The sequence below is a fragment of the Haemaphysalis longicornis genome, unplaced genomic scaffold (assembly GCF_048455015.1).
Source record: "Haemaphysalis longicornis isolate Haplotype H1 unplaced genomic scaffold, Haemaphysalis longicornis Haplotype H1 scaffold_5, whole genome shotgun sequence".
Taxonomy (NCBI): domain Eukaryota; kingdom Metazoa; phylum Arthropoda; class Arachnida; order Ixodida; family Ixodidae; genus Haemaphysalis; species Haemaphysalis longicornis.
In genome coordinates, this window is record NW_027526385.1 from 11,148,589 (window position 1) to 11,154,963 (window position 6,375).

Sequence of the window (6,375 nt, forward strand, 5' to 3'; positions counted from 1 at the left end):
TGACAAAACCTCAGGTGGTTTCATCAGGCTTATATGCTGCGCCAACGGCCCGTGTCACGGCTATAAACTAGCAGACAGCCTGACACCAGGAATAAAATAAAAAAAAGGGGGGGGCAATCGTGAAGCTCCGAGCGATATGTTGGCTTGCGGCGCATGCGCGTATTCCTCCTCACACAATCGCCCGCGAGCTGCTTTCGCGGTGGCCGACGACGCGCGCCCGACGACGCGTCGAAAGCCGAAAAACATTCACAAATATCTCGAGCGCACATGCACAGTAGGATTGGAAAAAAGTTCGCGCTCGGTGAGCTGTGGTACGGTGATTCGTCTCTATCGAGCACGTGCGAGGAATTTCATCGCGGAGCAAGCTGGGGGGCCCGCGCTTTGACTCTCGCTCTACGTAGTTCATACTTAGTTCCGGGTGTTGACACTTTCTTGACCACATTCGCTTCCGCTGACATCAAATGTGTGCTTCTAGGTCGGTGTAACAGTGGAAACAACTGCGAATGCGATGGGTTTACTAGGGCCACCGGTCACGCAAGCTAAGCAGCTGCGCCATGTCAAGCCGGCTGGTGTGTGTATTGCGGGCATAGCCCGGTTGAACACGAAAAGATAGGTAAGTCCCTGGATTTCATGTATTTTTTTTTCGAGGTGGGGGGGGGGGGGGGGGGAGGGAGCAGACTATAAGAATTAGTGTTTGCAGACAACTAGTAATGGCCATGAAATTATGCCTTTTTTGTCGTCGTAAGAAGCTCGCACCAAAATCGTTCTCCGATACCCGGGGCCGTACGGTAAACCTGACGTGCTTTATAGAGATAATTCGGTTTCCCTGTGCAGCGGCCGTTTTGGGATCCAGGCGAAAAATGAAAACGCTTGCACATGTGGGGTACTTCCGTTGCCGTAATGAGTACCGTGGTGTCATAAAGACATTGCATTTTTCCATGTGTTTCATTGTCCAGGTCAAGGCACATAAAACCCCGTTAAAATTTTGTATTTTTCAATATTCCATGGCCACTGCTTGTAATTTTCGGTAGGCGTAGCGAAACGTTATGTAACGTTTTTGCGTAACTAGGTTTTCGCGTCGTCGTTTCGGCTAGTGACTTTTCTGGCTCGTTGAGTAGTCTTGATTCTGTGGCGATTTGTAAAATTCATTACGGTGCGTTTAAGTGGTAAAGTTTTCACATGGTGCAACATTCATGGGTAACACCAACCCCCATCTTGTTGTCTTCACCACAGCTGTCGTCTGTCTAGAGTGTCAACTCCCGGTTTGCTGAAACATGATAGCATTGGCACCGCAAGCGCGGCGCGTCGCCGGCGTGGAGGTCACTCGAAGCGGTGGCTTCTAATGTTGTTAAAGATGCGCTGGCTGTTGCTCGGTGCGCGCAGTTTACCTATGCTTTAGCAAAAGATATTGCTAGCAATCTTGTTCCATCTTTATTAAAATGTTTTGCGCCATACTATTGGTGGAAATTGTATCATAAAAAGAAACTAGGGCACATTACCCTCCGCATGTAACGGTGAACAGAGTTTCTTTTCGACGTGCTATTGACGTGTCTCCGTCAAATGAAATGATGGCAACGTTTTCTCGCACGCCGTTTTGACTGAAGAAGCACTCGCCCTTCCTATGTATATGAAGAAAACGTCCAATTGGAGAGCGTTTGAATCTACAAGCAGTCAGAAAGAAATAATTGCCTGAACTACAGCGATGCACTTACCTGATTTATGATATTTTCACATATCTGCTAACGCGTTGGTGATACTTCTGCTGCGCCCCTTCAGGCTATACTGTTTTACCGCCAATAAATAACGCCACCCTTTTGTACCTTGCCACTTATTCACCTGCTGTTTCTTTTCTTCACGCAGTGCCAACACAACAGATTGCTGCCCGTGACCCAAAGTCTTTGAAATGTTTACAACGCTGTCTCCATTCCAGCGCGACGAAATTCCAGAAGCAGCAGCTCCTGGGCCAAAGATTTCTTGTGGCGATTCTACAAAGGCCATCTACATCATCGGAAGTGGTGTACCTAGACCATATTTCAAGCCCGAAGAATGCACTTTTTCTTTGTTTGGTAACATATTACATGAAGGACATGAGATAACCGCCAGCTTTAGGCCAAACATGGGGTGTTATACTAGCAGTAGCGTGCAAAAAAGACGACTTTTCTCCCTGTTTTGTAAGCAGCAAGCTGCTGAAAATTCCATAAATGAAAACAATAATTTGATCTTGACAGGTCGTTATTTGCTCTTCCACAAGAAAATTTAATTTGTGTTTCGTAAGGGCAATCTGCTAATATTGGTATTTGTTATTTCAGCATAAGTCTTTTTTGTTCACATTTCTATTTTGGATATCAAATAAAAAGAAAACATCGTTCCTTGGACATTGTGCCATTTATGTCATTTTCATCTCACACTTGTGCATGCTCATGAATTCGAGAATGACAAAATACTTAAAATTTACATACCCAACTCAGTTCTCTGTTCGTGTCCCAAGCTTGTATGAGTAGACTATAACTTCAAGATCCGGATAGGTTTAAGGTATACAGATACTTTCTTTACAGCTTTGATTGTATCACGGCATTATGCAACAGCATGCAGAATACTTATAAGCCCATGTTTGCACTCCCCAGCAGCCCGTGGGTTGTGCCGCAGTGGCTATGATATCTGCCTCTTGATGCGTTGTAGTAGACCCAGGTTCGATTGCCCGTAGGGTTACGTCTATGTGCTTACATGTCTAGCATGATGTGACATGTGTTAGAGCATTCGTCACGGGGTGCTGGCGTTGGCCGGTCAATGCGAGCGAAAAAAACAGATAAAATCAATTCTGGCCGAGTGGACTTTTTTTCTTCTTTTTTTTTTGGGTGAAAAGCAACAACGCCGCTTATTTGAGGGGCCGTATGATTTGGGGGCCGCTTTGTAAGTGGGAATAGATTAGCATAACGGGCCGCGTAGAAAAATTACGGCCAGCGGCCCGCCGAACACACGGCCCGGGGTTTAGGTGGCCCTCTGGTTAGGCGGCCCTCGCGAGGGTAGCTTAAACGTCGGGCTGCGTGTTTGGCGGGCCACTTGCGCTCGAGGCCTTCTGAACCGCCGCTTTATAAGCGGCTTTAAATTGACGTGGCGGCCCGCCTGCATGCGGGTCGTAGAACCAGGAGTTGACTGTGTATGGATGGGACCAACCATAGCGGTTACGAAGGCAGAGATGGGATCTCGTAATGTTGCGGTAAAAGGTCATGCAGATCTGAAGCAGAGGTCTCAGCCAATGGATGCTGACGCTGTCTCGTGACAAAACGCAAACATGCACGAAGCAGTTCCCGTTTGCGCAGCACTATCGGCGTCAATCGTCTACATTCAAATGATAGTTGCCGGAGTGGATGTTGTTTTTGAGACGCCGATATACACCCGGAGTATGCGCGCCTGCATGCTTTCCAAAGCCTTGAGATTTCCTGCTGAGAGGGGAAACAAAGCATGAAGGCATCAAGACGCATCAGACATTGATACAATCAACCGCGTGCCTACCTTCTCTGGAGAAAAGAACATTATAGCTCGTTTCTGTGCATGAGACAAGAAAAACGAATTCATACGAAAGGCCCGCAAAGCTCTCCTGCATGGTAATCAGATCGGTTTCCCCGAAGGATGTGACAGTTCCGTTTACATTAACGACCATCTGACGATTGCCAACAAGCAACTTTTTGCGAAGGCACTTGTGCTGAAGAAAGAAAAAAAGTGGCAGTTCTTGTGGATGGAAAACTGTCAGATCAAGGCACGCTGGAAAGAAGAGAGCAAAGTCTTTCGTATAGCCACTGAGTCTGACCTGAAAATATTTTCTTAAACGCCCCCCCTAGTTCGTTGCGCAGGATTCCGCGCCCTCCGCCGGTCTGGCTCTGTTTTCCCCAGATCGACTAAAACTTGCTCTGCAGTGCAAGCATAGTTCACTCATTCACTTTAACGCACGAAGTATTCGTAAAAGCTATGACAACATTAGTTCATTTCTTACGGCGCTCGAACATTCGTTTTCCTTTATTTGCCTATCAGAAACTTGTCTGAGTATTGATGACTGTAACTTATATGGCTTTCCACATTATCAGTGAGAATTTTGCCATCGTGAAACTAGCAGCCGCGGGGGTGCCGCTATCTTTATCTCTCCAGTAATCTGGTATTCACGCAGGTTTGACATTGCGTTAAACGGTACACATTGTGAACCAGTATTTCTTGAATTAAATACCTCTTTTTTCTATGGTACTGATAAAAATGTTGTGTTCGGTTGTATTTATTGCTCACCGTCATCATCCGTTTCCGAATTTTTTGCTAACCTTGATGCAGTATTTTGTAAACTGTCATTGGAGAACAAGAACGTGGTAATAGTAGGGGACATTAATACCAACCTTCTAGATACAGATTCTAAATCGACCGCTGACTATATTGGCTTCTTTAGTAGATTTGGCTACAAATCTTTAATAGAACATTCTACTAGATGTACGCGCCTTGGCTCTGAAACTTTACTGGATCACGCCTTATCTAACATATCACCCCCACCAGAATCTGGGGTTATATTCGCAGACATCACTGACCATTATCCCGTATTCCTTATATTTAACGCTGCAGTAGCAACCCCCTCCGCACCCACCCCTCCCCCCCTTGCTTTTCCGCTTCGGTATTCATCAGAGAAAACTTTGTTGAAATCATTTCCACAACTGACTGGTCTTGCATCGACACCTTACAGGATGGGGAAAAAAAGCTATAGAAGTGTTTTGTAATGTAATAAACAAAGCAGTATCCGCTAGCACTTCAACAGTAAAATGTAAAAAAAGGACAATTACCCCCACAACCCTTGGGTTACGAAAGGGCTACTGCTAAGTATGCGCAAGAAAGAAAATTTATACGGGAAGACCAAAAAGAAACCTTTTAACTTACCCCTAGCTCAGCGATATCAGAGGTATTGCAAGATTTTAAATTCACTGCTGACTGCTGCAAAAAACGCTATTACGAAGTTGAATTCGATAAAAATAAGAATGACCCTAAAAACAATGAAAATTGTTCAATAATTTCCTGAACAGGTCTTCAAGTAGTGTGCCTGTCTCGGAAATAAACAGCAATGGCGTCATTCATAATTCTTCTGGTAATGTTGCTAACGCATTTTGCGAATATTTTTTTCCCTCCCAAAGTTACAGGATTCTCACCCCATTGTAATGTGCATCGCCCTTGTCATTCATTCTGCCTTTTTCCCGTCACACCTAAAGAACTATGCGTAATAATTTTGGAATTAAAAGTTACCAGTGCCGGACTAGATAATATTCCTGCCAGCCATTTAAAACTTTTTTGTTGCCAATCTTATTTCAAATACGCTCAGCAAAATAGTCAATCTCATTTTCAAAAGTGGCATTTTTCCGCAAATTTTAAAGAAGGCAGAAATTATTCCTGTGTTCAAGAAGGGTGATAGATTGCTAATTTATAACTACAGACCTATTTCTATTCTCTCAAGTGTTAGCAAGATTATTGAGCGGTTGTTCGCAAATCGATTGAATAATTACTTCAATAAATTTAACCTCCTGAAGCCCCATCAATTCGGATTTCGTGCTACAATCTCGGCTTGCCTTGCGCTTCTATCTCTAACAGATTATATTAGAAAATCAATACCCTCTGGCTTACTTGTAGGCTCAGTGTTTCTTGAGTTTACTAAGGCTTTTGACGCTATTAAAACCATAATACCTTGTTTTACAAACTTGGCCTATACGGCATAACCCTACACTTACTTTTTTGCAAAACTACCTAATTAATAGAGAGGGCATGGTTTACATGGGCGACAATTTTTCTCGTACAGAAATAATCAATCAAGGCGTCCCCCAAGGTTCCATTTTGGGTCCCTTACTATTCATAATTTATATAAATGACATTGTGGATCATCTTCAATCACCTCATTGTCTTCTTTAGGCCGACGACATCATCATTATCATGTGCTCCGAAATCACTCCCACACCTCATTTCTACAATGAATTATGTGTTAAGAAAACCTATGGATTGGTGCCACGTTAATAATCTCATTATTAACCCCTCGAAAACTAAATGTATGCTGTTTAGACCTGAACAGAAGCACGTCCCATTTTTACCGGAAGTTTAGCTTTGCACAGACTCAATTCCTGTTTCTGATCATGTCATTTTTCTTGACGTGCATCTCGATAACCATCTCAAATTTCGTACTCATTTCAACCACCTAAGGCGAAAGACTGCATATGGTATTAGAGCACTTATCAAGGCTCGACAGGTCCTTCCATGTCGAGCACTTCTGTCCCTCTATTTTGCTTTCATTCACAGCCATTTGACGTTTGGTATTGTTGCTTAGGGTGACGCGTATAATTCTCACATATCATCTGTTCAACATAT